Source organism: Squalius cephalus (assembly GCF_949319135.1).
Source record: "Squalius cephalus genome assembly, chromosome: 1".
NCBI classification, from domain to species: domain Eukaryota; kingdom Metazoa; phylum Chordata; class Actinopteri; order Cypriniformes; family Leuciscidae; genus Squalius; species Squalius cephalus.
The window spans coordinates 17,065,552-17,092,030 of NC_137122.1; the positions used below are offsets into that span (position 1 = coordinate 17,065,552).

At 40.4% G+C, this 26,479-nt stretch overlaps 1 protein-coding gene across 1 annotated transcript in view; it reads left to right on the plus strand.

The window, feature by feature from the left end:
• The first annotated feature begins 13,652 nt into the window (after positions 1 to 13,652).
• LOC307162738 (uncharacterized protein) overlaps positions 13,653 to 26,479 on the plus strand; it is a 38,001-nt gene continuing 25,174 nt past the window's right edge. The window contains exon 1 of the mRNA XM_079878280.1: positions 13,653 to 13,685. The gene's annotated coding sequence lies outside the window, so the exon portion shown is untranslated. The remainder of the gene's footprint in view (positions 13,686 to 26,479) is intronic.

Consider the following 26,479-nt stretch of genomic DNA (forward strand, 5'->3'; position numbering starts at 1 on the left):
ACAAGTTGCGGTCTAGTATAACACCCAGGTCTTTTACTGTAGTGGATAAAGTAACAGGACATCCTTCTCAATTAAAGTTTTGTGGGCAGTTTTTTGGACCAATAAGTAATACGTCCGTTTATCTGAATTTAATAGTAGAAAATTACGTCATCCAGTATTTTATATCTTTAACACACTCTGTCAATTTAGATAATTTAGCGTTTTCATCTGGTCGTGGAGAAATATATAATTGAGTGTCATCAGCATAACAGTGGAAATGAATTCCATGTTTTCTTATAATATTACCAAGTGGCAGCATATATATTGAGAATAGCAGAGGGCCTAACTTCTGCTTCTCATTCTGAAGAAAGACCATTTAACTGTGATCAGTGCGGTAAACAGTTTCACTGAGCTTCAGTCCTGAAGAAACACCTGAAGATTCACACAAAGGAGAAGATTCATTAGTAATATTACAGCAGAAAAGACACGGCGGTGTGTGTTTCAGTGCTGAAGTCCTTTACTACAGAAGATGAACAGAAAGACCACCAGAAAATTCACACTGGAAAAACCTTTGTAGGCAAAGTTCAGGGAAATGAAGAAGAGGCCATAACACTTTTAAGAGAGACATGAATCTGATATTAAAGGTCCCGTTCTTCGTGATCCCATGTTTCAAACTTTAGTTAGTGTGTAATGTTGTTGTTAGAGTATAAATAATATTTGTAAAATTATAAAGCTCAAAGTTCAATGCCAAGCGAGATATTTTATTTAACAGAAGTTGACTACAACGAACGGCTCGATTGGACTACACCCCTCTACTTCCTTCTTTAATGATGTCACTAGAACCGTAACCTCCGCCCACAGGAACACAGGCGTATTGATGGCGAAATGTCAACAGACGTGGTTGATGTTTAATTCGAAGTTGTTAGTTTGCTCTGTCCATTTCACCACGGACTGTTTTTCTAACCTGGGATAATATCAAGCAGGCTTCTCTCAGCGTTTCATACTGACGAAGGGGACAATTTCAACTATATTCCAGCAAGCGGTAAGTAGTGATTTACTATGGAAGTAGCGATCACTCTTCACATCGTTCGTTTCTCTTAGTAGGATGAAAATAATCTTACTTAAACTGTGATTAATATACAGAAAGCGATCACAGAACAATCCCTTTCCAAACGCCCAAGCTGTCAATCACACAGCGCGAGTTTATCTGGACACTTGCCAAAACTCGTTATGAAATCAATGACGCTGTTACACTGCACAACAAAGCTCTTACTGTATTTAAATAGCCTACCTCATGTTTGCATTGGTGAAATCATTAGTGAGAGTGCAGAAACTGCGTTGCAATGATAAGATCTTTCACGCGATCAACAGGCTGTTATCTGCTCAATGCTCATCATCACTGCAACCTTTTATGTGATGGGAATAGATCATTCTAAATACTTAAAAAACTCACGATTCGTTAATCCAGATAGATGTAATAGTAAAAACGTATAATAGCTGTAATAGTAAAAGTTTTCCAGATAGTTCCACATGTAATACCAGATATTTCATATGCAAGCATGTCAGCCAATCACAGCAGTGGGCGTTCACATTGAAGTCTCACAGCAGACACGCCCCTTCAAACAGAGTGTTCAAACCAGGGAATGAAATCAGGCTAGGAAATATGCCTTTTATTTCTAAATTATAACAATTTTTGATCTAAAAAACATACTAACATTATAAGGGCACCCCTGGAAACATTATAAAATAATAAAAATAATCCATGGAATGGGACCTTTAATTAATTCGTTTACATTGTTTTTCATTTGAACATCTTCTCTTCCACTTCTACCATGCAAATACAATATATACTTTCATGTGTCTTTGAAACACTTTTCTTCTCTTCTTCTCTTGACATTCTTTGGCTCTAAGTCAGTAAAGAGAGAGATCTGTCTTATTTGCTTTCACTTTTAATTAATGTTTGTATTTGCTTCATATAATTATTGATTAAACTCTTTACTCATTTTCTCAACATCTCGTTGTTATTGTCCATTTACTTATTTTCTGCAGATTCTGCTTTAATCAGGAATAATTTTAGTTCTGAACGTCATGAAGTATCCTGATATTATTGCTTTTTGAGCTTTCCATGTTTTAATTTTCTCAATATAGCTTTCAAAATGCCTAACTAAATTATATTTGACCACACACATGACTGACATTGAATGAGATTGCTGTCTGTCTACATTATTAACAGTTTCACCCTTGATATCCAGTATCATATACATTTAAAAGAGTTTGTTCTAGTCAGTTTGATGTATCATTCACACCATGAGGCTTCATGAAGTTAGAACAATTACTATGAACTTTAAACAACACCAGGCCCGGCTCCAGCTTTGAGATGTAGGGTGGGCCAATTTTTTCAGAGTAACAAATCTTTTTTTTGTAACTAAAAAGGCAGGTCTTGATATTTGCTGGGCTCAACAAAAAAGGAGCTTTTCTACAGGTTCATTCTGGTTCAGATTTTTACTTGCCCTGCAAACATTTGGCCCATCACAAAAAAAAAGTTAATGTTTGTGACATCCAAATCTGACATTAAGACATAAAGTAAAACATAATAGTTTTTTTAAATAAATATAAAGACAAGTAAACAGTTCAAGTAAAAAAAAAACTAATTACAAACAATAGCACAAATATAAATAGAATCAGGGCAGGACTGAGGGGTCTGGGGCCTCTGGGCTTGAGTTTATGTTAAAAAATATATATATATATAAATGAATTTCACTGTATATAGTCTAAAGTATGAAAGAAATGTATGTACAGTTTTAGAATTGACACAACATCATTAAACACAACAATACGCCATCGCATTCACGACTTTCCTGTGATTAAAGGTGACACTTCCGGTTTTCTTCCCACCGGAGCCTCGCTTTCGATTTCAAAATAATGGCTGCATGAAATCAGCGTATAGACTCAGCTACAAGGTGGATGCCTTGACAATTCACTTCTTGAGTCACTTGTATGTGTTCTGATGTGATATATCACCAAGAAATACAAAAACGGAAATTCAATTTCTTTTTTTTTATTATTATATAAAAAGAGTAAACCATAATGAATATGGGATTTTACATCACACATTGATTCCTCAGAGGCTTTAGAACACCTGTAAAAAATTGGGTGAAAAAATATAAAGAAACAAAATAACTATTTACATTTCTGTGACTGTAGTCACCATACTTTTTTCTTCTTTTTTTTTTTGGAAATACACAGAATATTCAATTCAAAATGAACATTCATGTTCTCTTTACATTTTCTTATAATTTCTGTCAATTTACCAAACACATCCAAAAACAACATCTAGATGGCACTGTGCACTGTATTTGCACAACAGTGAAAGCAGTTACGCTCTGGCTGTAGGCAGAGTTGTACATCACACTCATTACATTTCCATGAAGTGTCCTTTCTTTGGACCCCATCTGCCTTACATTTCTCACACCTCAGCCTTGTAATTGGTTTTTGAGATTGGCACAGCTGTATGTCCAGTTCTCCTCTGTACAGGCACAGCCCCAACTGTGACACCACACAGCTCAGCCACAAGCTGCTCCACGTAGGACTGTGGGTGATAAGCTGGGTGGCTGGTATGTTCCTCAGCTTTTGTATTCCTTTGTACATTATAAAGCCATTGGTCAACAGCAATGTCAATAAAATGAAAGAACATGGTTCTGTACCATCTTCTGGTTGTGTGATGAACTGAGTAGTACTGTATCAGCTGGTCTGATAAGTCCACTCCTCCCATGTACATGTTGTAATCCACAATAGGTTTTGGTACTGGTGTGTTTGTTGTCTCCCAGGATCAGGATCCATCCCTATTTTTCTGCTTCCTCTTGACAGTGTCCCCATCATAAGCAACATGGATACTGCTGCACATTGCCACCTCTCTGTTGTCCATCCACTTGGTGAAGACAAGGCTATCTTCTCTTATCCACCTGAGAGATCCTCTGGGGGATTTCTTGGTCAGCTTATTTATTTTGTTTTTTGGAGCCTCCTTCCTCCCTTCACGTATGGTACCACAGGCTCCAAATTTGATTAAATTTGAGGGACAGCAGGTGCCTGAAGAGTTTTGGGCTGGTGTAGAAATTATCACAGTAGAGGTGATAACCACTGCCTAGGAAAGATGGCCTCATCAATTTCACCACAGAGTCAAATGAGAGCCCTAATCCAGAGGCCAACCTGCTTTTACCTGTGCATATGTTGAAGTCACAGGTATAGCCATTAATGGAGTCTGCCAGCACAAACAGCTTTATCCCCCTCTTGGTGGGTTTAGCTTTCATGTACTGGGTCATCCCAGTTCTTGCCTTGGTGGCCACCATCCTCTCATCAATGGAAATCTGCTTCCTGGGATGATAGGCAGACTGACAGGCGGCCTTTATCTCAGTCATCAGTGGCTTCAAAGAGTGTGTCATACTCATCTGGCTGAATCTGCTTCTTTCTGTCATTTACTACATCTTCCTCTGGGTCACTCATATGGATATTACAAGATATGGTATGTAACATATCCCGTGTCATTTCCGTGTTCGGAAAATTCACTTTTTTTTTCTCTCTCTCTTCCAATAGTCATTTACTGCTGGCAGCTTTAGAACTCCCATTTAAAAAACTAATCCAATGAATTGGAAAATCTCTGCAGGGTTGATGGTGGTCCACTTGTACTTTTTCCCAGCAGCAATGTTTCTCTCTGCCAGCTTGTTTGTGTTGGCAAGTGCTTGAAAAGGCAGAGGGGGCTTTGCTCTACAGATGTGTCCAATTACATTTACATTTATTTACATTTATTCATTTAGCTGACGCTTTTATCCAAAGCGACTTACAATTGCTATATATGTCAGAGGTCGCACGCCTCTGGAGCAACTAGGGGTTAAGTGTCTTGCTCAGGGACACATTGGTGTCTCACAGTGGATTCGAACCCGGGTCTCTCACACCAAAGGCATGTGTCTTATCCATTGCGCCACACCACCCCCAATTGCACGCCAGGTTCCAGTCTGGGGTAAAACCTTTGTGGAATGGGGGCCACATCAGGATCCTTTTCTGTCTTTCATCCTTGTTCCGGCTGGTCTGGTGGTGCTAGACATCTGACAGGTGAAAGTGACTGGCCAATTCCTACTGAGGGGCCAAACTGACTCTGTGACACAGAGGGCCTCCTTACTCTACGACACAACCTCAAGGTAGGGGTCGCAGACAGTCCTCTTGGTGGCTCTGTGTCAGTGCTGGAGGAGCCGGGTCGAGGAGGAGACCTGTATCTGCGGGCTGCAGGAGGAGACCTGGAGCTGTGGGCTGCAGGAGAAGACCTGGATCTGTGGGCTGCAGGAGACCTGGATCTGTGGGCTGCAGGAGGAGACCTGGATCTGTGGGGTGCAGGAGGAGACCTGGATCTGTGGGCTGCAGGAGGAGAAATGGATCTGTGGGCTGCAGGAGGAGACCTGGATCTGTGGGCTGCAGGAGGAGACCTGGATCTGTGGGCTGCAGGAGGAGAAATGGATCTGTGGGCTGCAGGAGGAGACCTGGATCTGTGGGCTGCAGGAGGAGACCTGGATCTGTGGGCTGCAGGAGGAGACCTGGACCTGTGGGCTGCAGGAGGAGACCTGGATCTGTGGGCTGCAGGAGGAGAAATGGATCTGTGGGCTGCAGGAGGAGACCTGGATCTGTGGGCTGCAGGAGGAGAAATGGATCTGTGGGCTGCAGGAGGAGACCTGGATAGATGGGCTGCAGGAGGAGACCTGGATCTGTGGGGTGCAGGAGGAGACCTGTATCTGTGGGCTGCAGGAGGAGACCTGGACCTGTGGGCTGCAGGAGGAGAAATGGATCTGTGGGCTGCAGGAGGAGACCTGGACCTGTGGGCTGCAGGAGGAGAAATGGATCTGTGGGCTGCAGGAGGAGACCTGGATCTGTGGGCTGCAGGAGGAGACCTGGATCTGTGGGCTGCAGGAGGAGACCTGGACCTGTGGGCTGCAGGAGGAGAAATGGATCTGTGGGCTGCAGGAGGAGACCTGGATCTGTGGGGTGCAGGAGGAGACCTGGATCTGTGGGCTGCAGGAGGAGAAATGGATCTGTGGGCTGCAGGAGGAGACCTGGATCTGTGGGGTGCAGGAGGAGACCTGGATCTGTGGGCTGCAGGAGGAGAAATGGATCTGTGGGCTGCAGGAGGAGACCTGGATCTGTGGGCTGCAGGAGGAGACCTGGACCTGTGGGCTGCAGGAGGAGAAATGGATCTGTGGGCTGCAGGAGGAGACCTGGATCTGTGGGCTGCAGGAGGATACCTGGATCTGTGGGCTGCAGGAGGAGACCTGGATCTGTGGGCTGCAGGAGGAGACCTGGATCTGTGGGCTGCAGGAGGAGAAATGGATCTGTGGGCTGCAGGAGGAGACCTGTATCTGCGGGCTGCAGGAGGAGAAATGGATCTGTGGCCTGCAGGAGGAGACCTGGATCTGTGGGCTGCAGGAGGAGAAATGGATCTGTGGGCTGCAGGAGGAGACCTGGATCTGTGGGCTGCAGGAGGAGAAATGGATCTGTGGGCTGCAGGAGGAGACCTGGATCTGTGGGCTGCAGGAGGAGACCTGGATCTGTGGGCTGCAGGAGGAGACCTGGATCTGTGGGCTGCAGGAGGAGACCTGGATCTGTGGGCTGCAGGAGGAGAAATGGATCTGTGGGCTGCAGGTGGAGACCTGGATCTGTGGGCTGCAAGAGGAGACCTGGATCTGCGGGCTGCAGGAGGAGAAATGGATCTGTGGGCTGCAGGAGGAGACCTGGATCTGCGGGCTGCAGGAGGAGACCTGGATCTGTGGGCTGCAGGAGGAGAAATGGATCTGTGGGCTGCAGGAGGAGACCTGTATCTGCGGGCTGCAGGAGGAGAAATGGATCTGTGGGCTGCAGGAGGAGACCTGGATCTGTGGGCTGCAGGAGGAGAAATGGATCTGTGGGCTGCAGGAGGAGACCTGGATCTGTGGGCTGCAGGAGGAGACCTGGATCTGTGGGCTGCAGGAGGAGACCTGGATCTGTGGGCTGCAGGAGGAGACCTGGATCTGTGGGCTGCAGGAGGAGAAATGGATCTGTGGGCTGCAGGTGGAGACCTGGATCTGTGGGCTGCAAGAGGAGACCTGGATCTGCGGGCTGCAGGAGGAGAAATGGATCTGTGGGCTGCAGGAGGAGACCTGGATCTGCGGGCTGCAAGAGGAGACCTGGATCTGTGGGCTGCAGGAGGAGACCTGGATCTGTGGGCTGCAGGAGGAGAAATGGATCTGTGGGCTGCAGGAGGAGACCTGGATCTGCGGGCTGCAGGAGGAGAAATGGATCTGTGGGCTGCAGGAGGAGACCTGGATCTGTTGGCTACAGTAGGAGAAATGGATCTATGGGCTGCAGGAGGAGACCTGGATCTATGGGCTGCAGGAGGAGACCTGGATCTGTGGGCTGCAGGAGGAGAAATGGATCCGTGGGCTGCAGGAGGAGACCTGGATCCGTGGGCTGCAGGAGGAGACCTGGATCCGTGGGCTGCAGGAGGAGACCTGGATCCGTGGGCTGCAGGAGGAGACCTGGATCTGTGGGCTGTAGGAGGAGAAATGGATCTGTGGGCTGCAGGAGGAGACCTGGATCCGTGGGCTGCAGGAGGAGACCTGGATCTGTGGGCTGCAGGAGGAGACCTGGATCTGTGGGCTGCAGGAGGAGCGGAAGCGGTGCTGTGTGGAAGAGGGCAAGCGGTTGGGGTCCTGGGTTCAGCAGATGATGTACTCGGCTGCTCTGGGGTTTCCTGATTTAGACTAAAACACACAGATTTTGTAATTAGTTTACATTCCCACATATCAAAGTTGTACAGCCTTTATTACAATGTGGTAAATAAAGATTAGCTATTCATCATCATGTGTTTATTTTTTACATCAAGCAAAGAGTCACATCAGGATCCTTTCTGTCTTCCATCATTGATCCGACTGGTGGTGCTGGACATCTGACAGACGAAAGTGACTGGCCGCGTTCTACTGGGAGCCAAACTGCGCTCGGACCGGTCTAGCCTATGGAGGATTGTTCTTGTCGACTAGCAACTGAAAGTTGCCGATGACGAGCGGGAGTAATGTTTGCACTAGACTTTTTTTTATATTCATCTGGGTTTTATATTCAAACAGGGTTGAAAACCTGTATGTTCACCATGGTCCATTTGTGTATGTAATAAAAAGAATACACTAGCCTACAAAATCGCATCAAGGTAAGATTTGGAAAAAAAAAAAGATCCGCCAATTAATCAAACCAGCAAACCAGCTTAATCCGCCATTTCAGCTAATCCGCCAATTCAGCCTCTGAATTGGGACGCAGCAAACCAGCTTAATTTATCTGTATTGGCTAAGCCGAAATACATGACCCGGCAGCGCTGGGGCTGAAACATCCTCACCATGTCCTCCAGTAAAATGTAAAACATAAAAATGACAATAGCCAATTCTGGCTCCATAGCTGTTTACTCAGTTATATCAAATGAATTATCAGGATGGCAGCTGACCTCTCGCACTGTTGCTTGGCTCCAGGAGCGGTGATCGGGAACACCTGGTTGCGCAATTAGGAAATCCTATGAAAGCTACATGGTGTGTCCTTCGAAGGATGCAGCCTTCATATTGGGAAACAGCTGTTGAGTTCATTCAGACCTGAGCGATTTTGTGTTTGTTTGTGTGATTGTTTCAATGTTTGGAGCGAGAACTGTTACTGAATGTCAAGTCAAAGTTTTAAATCTGTGAGGGGGAATTGATGGGAATCTATCCCAAGTGTTGCTGCTGTTGCCATTTTCATTTTCATCACAAGGAACTAACAAGGAACTTTATTGCCCCTGTATGATTAATTTACGTGGGAAATTTCAAATCTATATGCATGGGAATATAGATAAATATTAATGAAGTTTGACACAGGAAGTGTAACATTTTCTTCATTTTTAAAGAGCTTTATGATCATTGTCAGTTTCTGTACATACAAATCTGTAACGTTGAATTACTTTATTGGAATTAATAGTTATTATAAAGTCGAACTATATTTAGATTAACATATTATGGTCATTTGCCTGTAGTGGTTCGTAAAGATAGGTTATTTATTTAATTATTTGTTATATTATTGATGATTTATCCATGTTATATTGTGAGAAAGCATGATAATTCTTTCAATAGAACTGTTTTACAGGCTTTTATCATCTATCCTGACTCAAATAATGTGTTTCTAACAGCAAACACTCAGAATAAAGTGAGATGATCTGCTGATGATCCTGAATTACTTGTTGAATGAGTGTCGATAGTCTGAGGCTCATCAGTATTAACAGATCTGCTGAAAACACTCTTTATTTCATGACAATAGTTCCTGTTTTCACCTCATTTATTATGCTGATGTCTTCAGATCTCCTGTAAATTCACACTTAAAGCTCATTTCATTGGTGTCAGCAGACTGAGGGGATTTGTTGTTTACTATAAGTAGTCTATGTTTATTTCTGTTTATGCTTTCAACTGTTTTTCTTATCATTATTTATATTTGGAGGAATTTACATTATTGTATTCTGTTGTCCATGAGCATAAAAACAAACTCAGTAAAGATATATTTTTGATTTTGGCAGATCAACTCCTCACACTACAAATCATCATCAGTGAAGCTCCTCCCACAGCAGTCACATCATCAGTGAAGCTCCTCCCACAGCAATTCATCATCATTGAAGCTCCTCCCACTGTAATTCTCCAATAAATGCTGGAATATTCCCATCAGCCACAAGTGAAGACGAGCACAATGCATCAGGAAGAGCTGAAATCTGCAAAGACTGAGTTTATTAAAGAGGACAGTGAGAACATGAGTGATCCAGAACCCTGCAGAATGAAACACACTGAAGATCCTGAAGAACAAAGAGGTTGGTGTTTATTTTCCATTCATTCAAGCACTTCTTCTTTATTTTACATTTATTTTATATATGGTTTATAATTTGTAACAGTGTTACGAGAATTTTGACCTGAATTTTGTGCATATTTTTTACAAACGTACAAAAAATAATAATCATTCCAAAATGTAAAAAATGTACAATCTACTCTGCTTTACTGCAAACATTTGTGTTCTTTCTTACAGTGTAATTCACTTGATCTTGTGTTTCTTGTGTCCCACTTTCACATGCGTGGAAACATGGGATTTGTGCCTATAATGTTTAAAAAATAATAACTGGAAGATAAGTGTACCTCATTCATAGAAAGTTTCAGGGATGTTTAATTAATTTATAAAAAGGCAAATTATTGTAATATTTTATAGCAGTTGTCTGTTACATCTGGGATAATTTTTTTCTCCATTCACTCCATAATTCTCTCTCTGAATTATTTTGATTATTTAGAAAATTTGAAAATGATTTTTTTTTTTTTTTTCAGACTCGATGGAAGTGAAGGAGGAGAGTGAAGAACTGAGTGAAGTGAAGGAGGAGAGTGAAGAACTGAGTGAAGTGAAGGAGGAGAGTGAAGAACTGAGAGAAGTGGAGGAGGAGAGTGAAGAACTGAGTGAAGTGAAGGAGGAGAGTGAAGAACTGAGTGAAGTGAAGGAGGAACATCATGTCAAACCTGGAGAAAAACCTTTGAGTCGCTCAAAGACTAAAAATACATTTTTAAAGAAAAGAAAATACAAGAAATCTTTCACCTGCACTCAGTGTGGAAAGAGTTTCACAACCAAACAAAGTCTTGAGCGTCACATGAGAGTTCACACTGGAGAGAAGCCGTTCACATGTGATCAATGTGGGAAGAGTTTCAGTCAATCATCATACCTTGATGTTCACATGAGGATCCACACCGGAGAGAAGCCGTTCATGTGTGAACAGTGTGAAAAGAGATTCGCAGACAAAAAATCTCTTAAGATTCACATGAGAGTTCATACAGGAGAGAAACCGTTCACATGCAATCAATGTGGGAATAGTTTCAGTCAATTAGCACACCTTAATGTTCACATGAGGATCCACACCGGAGAGAAGCCGTTCACATGCAATCAATGTGGGAATAGTTTCAGTCAATCATCATCCCTTAATGTTCACATGAGAGTTCACACTGGAGAGAAGCCGTTCACATGTGATCAATGCAGCAAATCATTTCTTAGGGCATCACACCTGAAGACACACCTGAGGGTTCATATGAAGGAGAAGCCACATTCATGTTCTGAATGTGGAAAGAGTTTTTCACAGCTGCAAACTTTACATGCACATCAGAAAATACACACTGGTGTGAGAGAGTACATGTGCTTTGAGTGTGAGAAGACTTTTGCTACAGGGATAAATTTAAAACGACATCAGATAATTCACACTGGAGAAAAACCTTACAAGTGTTCACACTGTGACAAGAGATTCAGTCAGTCATCAAATCTGAAAACACATGAGATGGTCCACACTGGAGAGAAGCCGCACACGTGTGATCATTGTGGGAAGAGTTTCTCTTTTAATTGTCACCTGAAGCGACACATGACGATCCATGCAGTGGAGAAACAACATCAACACAGTCTGAGATCACAGTAAGTAGTTCATCTTTATGTGCTGAGAAACAAAAGCTGCTTTTCCACCTTCAGAAAAGGTTCCAGTTGTGTTTCCACTTGAGCCTGGTATGGTACGGCACAATTACAAACCATTCTCTGCCCTGAACTCTCAGCACAACAAGAAAGGGAAAACAGAAGCCACAAAATCGGTCTCCTGCCCTCAATGTAAAAAAACACTTCACATGTAAATCAAGTCCGAAGATTCACATGAGAGTTCACACTGGGAAGAAGCGGCTCAGGCTTTCTCTCTGAAATCACATCAGCTTCTCATTCTGAAGAAAGACCATTTAACTGTGATCAGTGCGGTAAAAAGTTTCAGTGAGCTTCAGTCCTGAAGAAACACTTGAAGATTCACTCAAAGGAGAAGATTCATTCGTAATATTACAGCAGAAAAGACACGGCGGTGTGTGTTTCAGTGCAGAAAGTCCTTTACTACAGAAGAGGAACTGAAAGACCACCAGAAAATTCACACTGGAGAAGAAGGCCATAACACTTTTAAGAGAGACATGAATCTGATATTCATTTTTAACTTGTTTTCATTGTTTTTCATCGGAACATCTAGTTTCTCTTCCACTTCTACTCTTCAATGCAAACACAAGATATACTTTCATGTATCTTTGGACACTTTTCTTCTCTTCTTCTCTTGAGATGCTTTGGCTCTTATGAGTCAGTAAAGAGAGAGATCTGTCTCATTCCATTTCACTATTAATTAATGTTTGTGTTTGCTTCATATAATTATTGATTAAACTCTTGACTCATTTTCCCAACATCTCATTGTCATTGTCCATTTACTTATTTTCTGCTGATTCTGCTTGAATCAGGAATAATTTTAGTTCAGAAAGTCATGAAGTATCCTGATAAGATTGCTTTTTGAGCTTTCCATGTTTTAATTGTCTCAATTGAGCTTTTAAATGCCTGACAAAATTATGAATGAGATTGCTGTCTGTCTACATTATTTACAGTTTTACCCTTGATATCCAGTATCATTTCAAAGAGTTTGTTCTAGTCAGTTTGATGTTTCATTCACACCATGAGGCTTCATGAAGTCAGAACAAATACTATGAACTTTAAACAACACCAGCTCCGGCTCCAGCTTTGAGATGTAGGGTGGACCAAGTACAATTCCTAGTTTTAATATTATTGATTCTTTCAAAACTTTATTTAATAACAAAAGAGGCAGGTCATGATATTTGCAGGGCTCAACACAAATGAGCTTTTCGTTCATTCTGGTTCAGCTTTTTACTTGCCCTGCAAACATTTTCACTGGACTCACTACTTACTACGTATTTTAATAAATATAAAGACAAGTAAACGGTGCAAATAAAAAAGAACAAAATAACAAATTACAAACAATAGCACAAATAAATACAATCAGGGCAGGACTGGACAGGGACAGGGCCCTACATTTCAAAAAGTTAAATAAGGAATCACTCTTAAAAATTAGTACAGTAATCTAATTACACTGTTGAACAAGCCTATAATCAGTGAAACTGCTCCCAGTGTAAAACTTAGTAACCTCCCACTGTAAAAAAGTACTAATTAATTACTGTAATTTAATTTAGAATTACAGTAATTTATAACTTTTTATTCAAAAAGTAACATAAGGAATTACTCTTTAAAAATTAGTACAGTAATTTTATTACACTGTTGAAGATGTAATTAGAAGCTTTTAGTAGAATAAAGTCAAAATTACGAGAATACAGTCTTCGTAGAAGTTTTGTTGTTGTTGTTGTAGTAAGAAATGTTGTAGTTGAACTGCCTCAGACATGGACCTAAACATAATAGTAGCTTTTTACTTTTATCTGGGGTTTCAACAAAAGAAAATTCTACAGGTGCATATCTACCAACATGGCATTACCATTACCATACCAGACTTTACAGGCGAAAACACTTTTCAGACTGGATGGAGGTGATCCTCCTTTGCTTATTCTGCCTATTTTGTGCTTCACTTGAAAAAGTTCCTTTCGCATTTAGTAAATGGACTGGAGTCACTTCAGTTCTAAAATAATAATAATAATCGAAGGCTAAATAGCTGAATCTGCGTGGCCCTGTTTGGCTGCGGCCTGCGGGGTGTCCCGTATGCGCGTGCGTTGGAGACCGATGGCGTCACCGCTCTCTCGCGCCGTCTTTTCCCTCATTCAGTTTCAGCATCGAGTCTTCTGAGGTGAGGAGAGCAGTTCACGGTATTTCTCATATTTACACAACCATCACACACACTTTATACAGTTTGATTAAGCGACAGACTCATTTCTGTATTGTTTTCATCGATCACAGCGATACTTGTGCGTCTTTTCTGGCGTCTTCCTACTGAAATAAACATTTAGTGCAGCAGCAGCGAGCATGAGGAGAATATGTTGAGTTCATTCAGACCTGAGCGATTTTGTGTTCGTTTGTGTGATTGTCTCGATGTTTGGAGTGAGAACTGTTACTGAATGTCAAGTCAAAGTTTGAGATCTGTGAGGGGAATCGATCCCAAGTGTTGTTGTTGCCATTTTCATGTTTACCTTTATTTCTTTGACATTTATCTTTGGTAGATTACATTTACTTATTAAAATTGATGTATATTCTTATAGTATAACACTTTATATTACCCCTGTAAGAGTAATGAATGTGGGGAATTTAAAATCTATACATGGGAAAAAATAAAATAGATAAGTTTGACACAGGAAGCGTTACATTTTCTTTATTTTTAATGGAATTACTTTATCATAACTTTATTATAAAGTCAAACTATATTTAGATTCAAATATCATGTTGTTGTAGCTATTTGTCTGTTGAGGTTCATAAAGATAGGTTTAAAAGGACACCTATTATGCCCCTTTTTACAATATGTGAAATAGCCTAAGTCTCTGATGTCCCCAGAGTGTATAGGCTATGTAAGTTAAAGTTTTAGATTGAGGTTGATAAAGATATAAGTGTCAATTTTTTTGTTTTATTATTGATGATTTATCCATGTTATATTGTGAGAAATAACAGTATTATCTTTCAATATAGCCTAGCTGTTTTACAGGCTTTTATCATCTATCCTGACTCAAATAATGTGTTTCTAACAGCAAACACTCAGAATAAAGTGAGATGATCTGCTGATGATCCTGAATGGCTTGTTGAATGAGTGTTGATAGTCTGAGGCTCATCAATATTAACAGATCTGCTGAAAACACTCTTTATTTCATGACAATAGTTCCTGTTTTCACCTCATTTATTATGTTGATGTCTTCAGATCTCCTGTAAATTTTACACTTAACTTATTTCATTGGTGGGTATTTGTTGCTTACTATATATAGCTGTAAGAAATTCTAGTATGGTAGTCTCAGCATAAGCATAACAGAGTTCTGTAAGAAGTTACTGGCAACATCTGTTCTTCATTATGTGGACCTCTATGTTCGGATGGGGGAATGCATTGGCATGTGATCTGAGTCTGACCAATCAAAATCCACCATTTTTGTCTGACAAAGCAGTCAGGAGAGTTAGTAGATTAACGTCGGTGGATTTGAACCTGGCTTTAACGGAGGCATTCTGTCAGAACACATTAAAGAGCCACAAAACGGTAGGCCTATTTATCGTTTAGTTTTCTTTGACTGACCAAATTTGAAAGTTGAGAGTTCTTTTCATATTAAATATTACCTACTCTGTCCTGTCTGTCAGCGTGTTGTCAGTGTCCTCTATTTTTCACTGCTTGAGAACGTGGGTTGAATCCGAAATCACCCCCTAAACCCTCATTCACTAAGTTAGGCCTATTCCCTGCATTAGTCCACTAATACTGTTCACTTGAAGGAGTGAATGAAAACGAGTTTGACTACTCGCAGCAGTCTCGCATGCGCTTAGAGCTCTTGTGAATTACACGGATAAGATTAAGTAAACAAACAACTTCTATCCATCAGGAAACGGCCACATAGGTCGCTGAAAGCGTTTTTCTTTTGCGTGAAGAAGCCGCGAAGAAGCCGTTCGCCGGAGATGTGTTCTCAACCTCTCCTGCAGGGACCCCCTGATAGACCATGTTTCTGTTTTAACCCTGAAATGGCACACCTGATTCAATTAAAGGCGGGGTATGTGATTTGCAAAACGGCCGGCAGATTTTTAAAATACACAACTCAAATGGTCCTACCTTCTTTCCTTTGACTCCACCCATTTGAAGAACATGGACATGGATGGGGGGAGGGGGTATGGTACGACCGTTTGATTGATGCACTTACTGTCCAATGATTCTAGGTGGTCTTGGAAATGATTGGCTGGAGTTTTTCGAGTCCTGCCCGTTCCACTGATGATTAAATTGCTTAATTTTCTTTTCAGTGCTTCTAACTCAGTGGCTGTAAGTGGGTTAGGAATAGGATTTCAAGTGATTTTGAAAAAATGGGCAAAAAAGAGAATTACATACCCCACCTTTAAAGGTAAGTAAGTAAGTAAGTAAATTTTATTTATATAGCACATTTAAACATAGCAGGGCTATCCAAAGTGCTGAACAAAGTAAAAACAAATAGAATAAAACAGAAACAACCAAACAGAACAGACAGAAACAGCATCAGGAGATAATTAAAATGCTAGGGAATAAAAATAAGTTTTCAATTTAGATTTAAAAATAGCAATTGAAGGTGCAAGGCGGATGTCCAGAGGCAATTGGTTCCATAGACGTGGGGCGGCAACAGCAAAGGCTCTATCTCCCTTAGATTTTAGACGGGAACGAGGGATAGATAAAAGAGCCCTGTCTGAAGATCTTAAAGATCTAGTGTGTGCAAGAGGAGTGAGAAGATCTCTAATATATAAGGGAGCTTGATCATTAAGAGCTTTAAAAACAAACAACAGAATTTTAAACTGAATTCTAAAATGGATCGGGAGCCAATGAAGCGAGGCTAAAATTGGGGTGACATGATCATATTTCTTTGTCCCGGTCAACAGCCTTGCAGCTGCATTTTGGACCATCTGGAGCCGAGCAAGTGATGACTGAGGAAGACCCAAGTACAAGGAATTACAGTAATCCAGGCGAGAAGTAATAAAAGCATGAATAACCTTCTCCAAATCGTAAAATGACAAAATGATTTTAGTTTGGAAATTAACCGCAACTGATAAAAACTATTTTTTACAACCGAATTAATTTGTTTGGTTAGACATAATTCAGAGTCAAGAATGACACCAAGGTTCCTGACATGAGAGAAAACTGAGGAAAAATGGTTAACCAGTTCCTTAGTAAGATTATTTCTCAGTTTCGGTGGGCCAAAAACAATAACTTCTGTTTTGTCCTCATTAAGTTGGAGAAAGTTAATCGATAACCATTCCTTAATGTCCCGAATACAATCCATCAAGGTCTGAATGGACTCGCCGGCTTTCAAAGGGAGATACAGCTGTGTATCATCAGCATAAAAATGGAAATTAATATTATGCTTCCTAACAATATCCCCCAGTGGACGCATATACAAGTTAAAAAGAAGCGGACCCAGGATGGAGCCCTGAGGTACTCCACTAAAAATAGGGGTAGAAGATGAAGAAAAATTGCCTATCTCCACAGGCACCTATTATGCAAAATTCACTTTTACATGGTGTTTGAATATAAATGTGTGTTGGCAGTGTGTGAGCAAAACCACCCTAGAATGATAAAAATCCACCCAGTAGTTTTTTTACTGGGCAATTCCAGCGTTATGGACGTGACATTTGCAGTCAAAACTTGAAATATAAATTCTCAGAAAATGCATTTAATACCAATATATTGTAAACATCTGTTTATATATCCATACTCCCTTAATAAAGGAGTCCAGACATTAGAAAAATATCAGTCTACGTGCGTTTTATATTTAATATGAGGGAAATACACATATGGACGTGACAAAAAAAATCTCTAACTTTTTGTTGCCAAAATATTTTTTAGTAATTCTGTGAATTACACTGCGAAAACCAAAAGTAATAGTACCCACCGAATGAAGAAGGGTTGGCTCTCCACAGAACATAAAATATTCATTTTATGTTATTTTTCGTTTTCGCATTTATGAGGAAAAAACAATGTTATGGACGTTACAGTTCTCCGTTACGGACGTGACCGCTCTGAAAGCGGCACTAAAATACTGCTTTAAAACGTTCACAGAGACCTCAAACAGGCATTTAAAACACCAAATATTAAGGATTGGCATCATAAGCAAAAATAATATTCGATGTTTGTTCGAAAATCGTACCTCTCCCCCAACATGCTCACCAGTAAGACGGCGTTCAATCAAATCCTGCTCCAACATTACATTTGAGTAGGCATTTAGTCTCATATTAATGTTTAAATAAAATAATTGTATTTTTTATTTCATATGTTGATTATATGAAAGGATAACAGCATGAGTAAGATCATAAGATGCAAATATATCGGATACGGTACGGTATATCAGTGGGCAGACATGATTTTGACCAATTCTTTCGTTTTTTTTTAGTTTTTTTTGTAGAAAGCCTTGTGAATTTCGTTTTGTATTGTATCTTAATTTTAATCAATGTTTCATCAACCATTTGCCTGGATTTTTTTTAAATAAGAAGCAAATAGGCTATAGCAGACAATATAATCAGGACGCAGAGGCGCCGTCGCGTTAAGTGGAGCGCGCCTCATAAATGAACCGAAACTCCGCGTATAATGTAGGCTACTTGCCTCACATACCTGAGAAATATATCTATAGGACGTCTGAAATGTCTACTTTTAAACTACTTTTAAGTCGTGAGTCAAAATGATTGCAATATCACTATTATTTTGTCAGCTTGATCGCGGGATTATGATGAATAGCCTATTCATGTTTTAACCAAGAGGGAAAAACGCGACATCCCGAAAGAAGTGTCCTATGGCTATAAGATATGCTCTTCTTTAAGTTGTACTGTATCATATAATACCTTCTGATATTCATATTTCGTCCTGTAACTGGCAGAGGAAGAGAAGATCCGTTCATGTGCACTTTATCCGCCGCGCACTGAGGCGCTATATACAGAAATATACCACGCCGTATTAAAGAGCGGTCTCTATTGTTTACATTTTGTTATAAAATAGACTGAATTTGAAAGTTGAGACATTTTTTCATATTAAAACTAACAAAGCACAAATATTATTGCGATTATTGGATATGCATTGAATATATGGGAAGCCTGAAACCGATCACAATTGCATATGATTTAATGTGAAGCGTCCGTAACGCATTATTATGGTTGTTCAGAGCAAAGTAGTGGAATGAAATGTCGATCCTAGTAAGCATAAACATAGTTTAGCTTTGCATATAAAGTTTCAAGTTATTTGCATTTATAATTGTTATATTATATAAACTTAATCTTTAAAACGTTACGGACGTGACAGAGCACTGAAGCGTCGAGACCTCTTTATTAAAGCCCTTATAAATTCAACAGGCAGTGCTGTTATGACCAAATTAGTATATTTATTTCTCAGGCATGCCTCCATCTTTCAGCAAAATGCTTTATGTTCAAATTAAGTTTTTAAAAGGGGGTCTTTGATACCTCTTTTGAAAGCATGAAATATGGCTGGTTGAAATTAAAATTTCAGCATTGTTGCTCACCTCATATGTGGTGGAAAAACAAGGCAATTTTCTTAAAATTTCTGATACAGCACATTAATACAGTATATTACAGACCTAAATGGACAACTTAAAAGGGGTTTTGATCTTTAGGTAAAAACTTTATTTTTTCATGGCAAGGATGACCTTTGCGTGGAATTGCCCTACTATATCAATAAATCACAAGCACTGTCTCAGAACGAGCTGTTCTAAGATTGCCCTCACTATGACGTAGAATTGTGCTAAGCCCCACCGACGTGTTTGATTGACAATCTGGTTTTGGCATAGACCCCGCCCTCGGTGATCTGTACACCATCCTCCAACGACAGCCGGTAATGCCTCCTAAGAAGTGTAGGTGTTCTGTTGTGGGATTTAAGAATGGACATACTAGTCTTCACTGACATCAGAGCCACTGAAAACGCAGCGGATGGATTTTATTTATGAAGAAAAGGCGCCACTTAAACTTCCTAAATACGTTTATGTTTGCGCAAATCATTTTCTGACTGACTGTTTAGTGAACGAGGGTTAAAGTTAATCCTCAAGTGTGGATCGTTGCCTACTGTTCGCGATCCAACGTCACCTCCAGAAGAATTAAGTGTATTTTATGATTTTTGAGCAAATAGTCATTTAATCGATGTCAGCCAGTTCAACAACAAATGTGTCTAAAGCTATTTATTGTCGTCGTCATAGGATGTCTCAACAAACAACGTCAGACAGTTTTATGTCACATATAATTTTTTTTGCAGCAATTACAAATGTAAATAAATTAACGTCTGTTCTATCTCCATAGAAAGTATATAAACGTCTATCTCCCTGCAGCATATGTTTTCTGGTTCTGTAGCCATCTCACATTTAACACATAAGCACCTGTACGACAAGTAATGTCAACATGACGCAACAGCACCCCTGGCATAAATATAATTTCGTTTGTACTTAAGAAAAAAAAGAAAAATCGTTTGTACTTAGCAAACGTTATCACAGTATTTGTGTGTGTGTAGTTTCAAAAAAATTGCGTGAACGTTATCACAATTCGTGTGTGGTGTGTGTGTGTGTGTGTTGCACATCCATAATTGCAAAGAGGACGCGATTAAAACTTTGTAAGTACATAAATGTATCAAATAACCATTCCGAGACATTTAGTCCATTCTCATTCGTGTTTATTCTGTGCTGGACTCTCTTCATCATCTAGGTCCAGCAGGGCGGGGATATGCAGCTCATTTACATTTAAGGTGGTACACACCAAAACAGCTCTTTTTGAAACAGGCCCCAAAAATGACATTTTCAAATGGTTATAATAAATTAACTGTTGGGTATTTTGTGCTGAAACTTCACAAATACATTCTGGGGACACCCAAGACCAATATTACATCTTGTAAAAAGGGGCATAATAGGTGCCCTTTAATGAGTAGGGCTGCACAGTGCACAATTAATCAAATTTCTAATCGCGATTGCGATTACGGATGCCACGATTACGTAATCCGTCAAAGCCGCGATTACAAAATAAAATCCACTATGCGTGCGTGTGTTTAGAGCATGTTATGTTATTAGAGGCGATTCACGACTACTTAAGAAACCCAGCACAATTGGAACCACCAGGCAGTGACGCAAGTGTACGCTGAAATAAGAAGTCTTTCACCTTTCCAGTAAATCAGAGGTTCTTTTCCAGTCAGCCGTTAGGCTATAGGCCATAGATATCATATAAAGGCTAGATGTCTCGTGCGCACTGCTAGCCAATGGAGGTCGACGTCCGCACACGGCGGCCATCTTACCACAGTGTGCTTGCTCACTTGTAACATGGTGCATGTACTTTTAAATAACCATAACTTGCTCAATTTTCTACCGATTTTCAAACGGTTTGGTTTGTTATAAACATCAGAGATGACACTGCATACATATGAATAATTATAACATACATGTTCAAGCATTCGGAATTATAGCCACGTTAATAACGTTTGTAAGAAACCAAACTGTTTGTAAATCCGTCAAGATTTCAGCGAGATAAGAGGATTTGTTTGCGTGCTGATCACTCACCTTAATTCACAGCTTCCCTGTGTTAAGATGGCCGCCGGTGATGCCGGAAGTGACTCCGCCTTAAGACATCTAGCCTTTATATGATATCTATGCTATATGCTACTGTGTGCGCACACTTGCACGTATGCAAATGCGGAGGCGTGTGCTGTGTAGGCCATTTTTCCTGCTGACCAAAATTGTGTTATTTCAAATCTGTAGGCGCGTTGCGCGTGGTAAGCGTGCTCATAATGTAAGAGACGCCGGCGTGACCACAACATTGCCCAACATGAAATGGCAAATGTGATGCAAGCGGAACGAACTGCTCGTTATTGTGTGGTTGAAGGACCGTTGTTTATCAGTTTGGACCAGTGCAGCGCGATTTGATTTATATGCTCCTAAGAAGAGTCAATTATAGCTCCAGAATTGCTCAAAAGTAAAAAAAAAAAAAATCATACTTTATGATGTTAGTTTTAATAAAATAAAATAAAATAAATAAATAAATAAATTAAGGAAATTTCTCTAGCATTACTTTATTTTTGCTGTATCAAAAACGTACCGAAACGTACCGAACCGAACCGTGACACAAGTGTATCATATCGAACCGAACCGTGAATTTTGTGAACCGTTACACCCCTACTGTTTACACAACAGCTGATGCGAGAGTAAGTGTAACATAAAGCAATTAGCAATTTGGCAACCGTGTTAGTCTCTTGTTGCATGGGATGCGCCGCATACCTTGGTAAATAGTAATTTCTAACAACATAGGCAACCGTTATTTAGATCGTAGTATCACTTCATGGTTCCCATGGTCATTCATTGCTTGTCACACCGCAGCCATAATAGCGCTGAATGACTGATTATCTGCTTTTATTTCTGTTAGAAATATAGTTTTTCTTCAGCCTGTCCAGAGCAGAAAGCATTGCTTGCACATTCCTTTGTAAGTATGTAATGCACATCTGTTTCATATTAAGAAGGACCAGGGAAAGAGGGTCCTGTTCTTCCTATGTATTGCATGGTATAACATTGTGAAAAGCCTTTTGGACCCCAAGGCTCAGAAGGGGAATTCAGCGGATATCGACCATTTATAGATATCTTATACAACAGTATACAGTATATGATACTTATGATGTCATTTATGTTCTTATTGGATGAGATCGAGATACTCCCATGTATAGCCTAGTTTAACTATATATTCTGTATCCAGAATATTGGGGAGCTGAGCTATTTTCCTGGCTTCCCGATGCTGGTCTTTCTTTCTTTCTTTCTTTCTTTCTTTCTTTCTTTCTTTCTTTATTTCTTTATTTTCTTTTGTTTTATTTATTCATTACGCCCAATAAAAGGATGGAGACAAAAAGGCACTTCATGTTGGAATACTTTATTTCTGACAATTTCCTTTTTTATTAAAAATTTCACAAATTTGTTAGCTATAGCAGGAAATACACTGAAATGAGTCTGACACATGAGTATATTGGCTCTGCGGCGTTGCATGACATGCACATCATAGCCTATGATTTCCGAAAATAGTACTAGTTGTCAACTAGTGATATCATCATCACAAGAACTTTTGAGGAATATGCAACATAATTTAGACAATTGTTTTTGTCATATGTATTATAATAACTGACAGACACTATCATTTCATTGCAGCTCGCACAGAGCGAGGCTGAACATAAGAGCTCAGCTTCGCGGCTGAGACGCGAATAGACTATTAACTTAAAGCTTTTACTCTTAAACACAAAAGGCACGTCCACTATAATAAAAAATAATGTTTATTAAACAAACCAGATCAAGTAATGATATTCAGCAAACCTTCTAGTAGCCTACTTTCTTCAATCTGTCTGTCTCTCTTCTCCAGTGGGTTGGGCTAATCCAAAAGAAGTGAAAACAAGGGGGGTGTTCTGAAGACAGACTGTTACCTGTGAAACGGGGTGCTCTGAAAACACCCCCATTATTAGTAATTAGTGCTTTCCACCTGATGAAATGAACGCGGCAAAAAATAGGTAAAAACTGATGAAATGAACGCGGGAACGCATCGACCAAATAATCGACTAATAGACTGGGAGATTAAAGCCCTACTCTATTTGAAAGTTTTTAAAATGTGATGTTAAAGGAGAACTCCGGTCAATTTTAACATTGAGCTCATTTTTTTGTACATTTGGAGTGCTGTCAATACAGAGAACAACGACAAAAATCTGTTGCCTACACCGTGTTATCCTCTTTTTAAAATTTGCACCCTGTTGACTTCAATGGGGCAAGTTTTAAACCTGCTTTTACCCTCTTAACATCCTTGATGTGTCAAGTGCCCAGCCAATGTGAGCGATTCCTTTAGAGTAGGGCTGCACGATATGAGGAAAAGCTGCAATGTGCGATAAGATTGTTTAATATTGCGATGACGATATGACTTGCGATAAATATTCAAATGTGAATGTTAGCTATGCTGTTCCCATGTCTTAGTGCTTTAATAGGTTCTTTGCGTGATAGGTCAAACGTTTATTACCTGCCTGGTTCAGATTACACGATTTTAGCGCGATTTTGGCACAATCCGTTTGACGTATGGGTGTCGTGGGGATTCGTAAACGACAACGGGCGTCAGGACGCAAGATTCGATCGTTTCATCTCGTATAGTGTGTCATAGTGGGCGACAACCTACGTCGCGTCTGCGATGCTTCACAACATCATGACAGAAAGATGATTAATGTTTAATTTTTTACACGCATGTTTAATTTTTTAACGGTCCTCCATGACGGGTTGAGTATGTGAGCGAGAGTGAGTGAGCGAGCGCGAGCAACAGTGTGTGTGTGTGTGTATGAGTACGAGTGAGTGAGCGAGCGCGAGTGAGTGTGTGTGTGTGCGTGCGAGTGAATGTTTGCGAGTGAATGTGTGAGTGTGACGGCATGCGATGACTGGTTGGAAAGCAACGAGTAGTCTGACATGTTTCTTGTCCACAACACGACAAGATTTTAGGAGTCAAAAACGTGGCCTAATCTGACTCCGTGACTATCATAACAGACACAAAAATCTTGTAATCTGAACCAGGCATTATTCATCGTGTCAGGCTGTCTGTTGCGATGTGTTCATATCGCGATGACGATGAAAATTCGATGTATCGTTCAGCCCTACTTTAGAGTTAACACGGATGAATCTGACTGCAGTAAAGATATGAATAAAAATGATGTTATTTCAGCCAGCGCTTATACCTGTATTTACATCCTGTTTTCGGTCGAAGTCCATAGTAGTCGATTGTCGAGTTCACGCGCATAGCTTTAGTACCTATGATCACGCGCGTGAACTCGACAATCTGACAACGATCGACAACGATCGGAGAAAACGCATGAAGTGGCCAGGTGTAAACAGCCCCATGAGGACACTTGACAAAATGGACATGTTGACATAATTTGTGTTTATAATGGTTTGTTCAAGCCTGAAAGAGAACTCTATACTGACGTGGGTCATGTGTGTGTGTGTAATGGGAAGGACTTACAGCGTGGTCTCTTTTGGATGTCCAATAATTTTCTGTCTTTAAACGGCTCAAAAACAGAAGTTATGCTCCTTGGATCTCCTCATCAACTGCGAAAGGTTGGGTCTCCTACTCTATCTGTTGATTGTGTTGCCTTGGAGTTTCAGAGCAAATTAAAATAAAATCTTGGTGTCATATTTGATGCCACTCTGTCATTTGAGCCTTTGTGCAGAATACAGTTAAGACATCCTTTTATCACCTCAGAAATATAGCATGTTTACATCCTATGTTGTCCTTCTCAGTTGCTGAGAGGTTGATACTCTTTTGTCTTTTCACATATTGATTACTGTAATGGTCTTCTAGCTGTGGTATCTAAATCATCAATTGACTGGGGTCAGGGCTAGGGATCATATCACCCCTATCTTGGAGTCTCTGCACTGGCTACCTGTCATGTACCGTATTGATTTTAATATCCTGATGTTGGAATATAAGTCTATGCACAATCTGGCTCCTCAGTACTTGACTGATTTATTAATGCCTTACACACCTCGTCATAATCTGCGTTCCTCTCAGAGTGGTCTCTTGGTTGTTCCCAAGACACGGGTTCATTCTAGGGGTGATCAAGCATTTTCTGTCTATGCTCCTAAGCTTTGAAATTCTCTCCCAGCCGACATCAGTGAAGACTAAATGTTTTTATTTAATATTGTTTTTAGTATTATTATTACTTTTTATTAGGGGTGGAACGCACCCCTATGTATTCGTATTAAACCGAAACGGTACGGGCGTCACGGTTCGGTGCATGGATATACACGGAGAATACACGGTATACAAATAAATAAAACTTGCGTGCAAATTAATGAATGTAATGCAGAACTACTGTTAGATATGCGGGTTCTTTAGGGACTCCTAATCTGTAGCTCCGCCTTAACTCTGAAGCTCCGTGGCTATAATGAACAGGCTGCAATGTGCGTGTGTGTCTGGGTGTATCTGTGTGTGTGTCTGTGAAAGAAGCGCGGGCGCGATCGAACAGTGGAAACATAAAAACATACTCCGTCATTAATACAGGACATCATTCAAACGGCAAAGTGTTTACTTATATTTGTGTACACTCGCAATAAAACACAACATTGTGCTTTTGTCAAACTGTAAACTCTTTTCAAACTAAGCTACAACTGTCACCCAACCAAAATCACAGACACGGTTTAACCCTTTAAGGTACGCACCATGAAAAAAGCAAAGGAAAAATTATTTCTTTGCATTTTTTATTCAATTATGATAACAATAACAACAATCAATATTTTTTTTTAAATTAGATCCTACAGTATTTTAGATACAGTGCTCTACCAAACGGTTGAGATGTCTGTTCATAGTAAAAGAACAACATTCAGAACAAGTCATATTAAGTGCAATTTCTTGACCAATAAAAAATCTGATGGTTGCTATTGATGGCTCCAAACACATCAAGAGAGAGTGTGTGTGTGTGTGTGTGTGTGTGTGTGTGTGTGTGTGTGTGTGTGTGTGTGTGTGTGTGTGTGTGTGTGTGTGTGTGTGTTTGTGTGTGTGTGTGTGTGTGTGTGTGTGTGTGTGTGTGTGTGTGTGTGTGTGTGTGTGTGTGTGTGCGCGTGTGCGGGTGCGTGTGTGTGTGTGCTGGTGCAAAAGTTCAACCAAGATTTGATTAGTACGGAGCCCCCCCAAGTCCCACTTTGTCAAAAAAAATTTATTATAACTATCTTGTGGCCTCAGGATAGTAACTCGTGGCCTCAAGATTTTGTTACTATCTTGAGACCACAAGTTACTATCTTGAGGCCACGAGTTGCTATCTTGTGGCCACAAGATAGTATCTTGAGGCCACAAGTTACTATCTTGAGGCCATGAGTTACTATCTTGAGGCCATGAGTTACTATCTTGAGGCCACGCCCACGAAATACTATCTTGAGGGCCACGAGTTACTATCTTGAGGCCACGAGTTACTATCTTGATGCCACGAGTTACTATC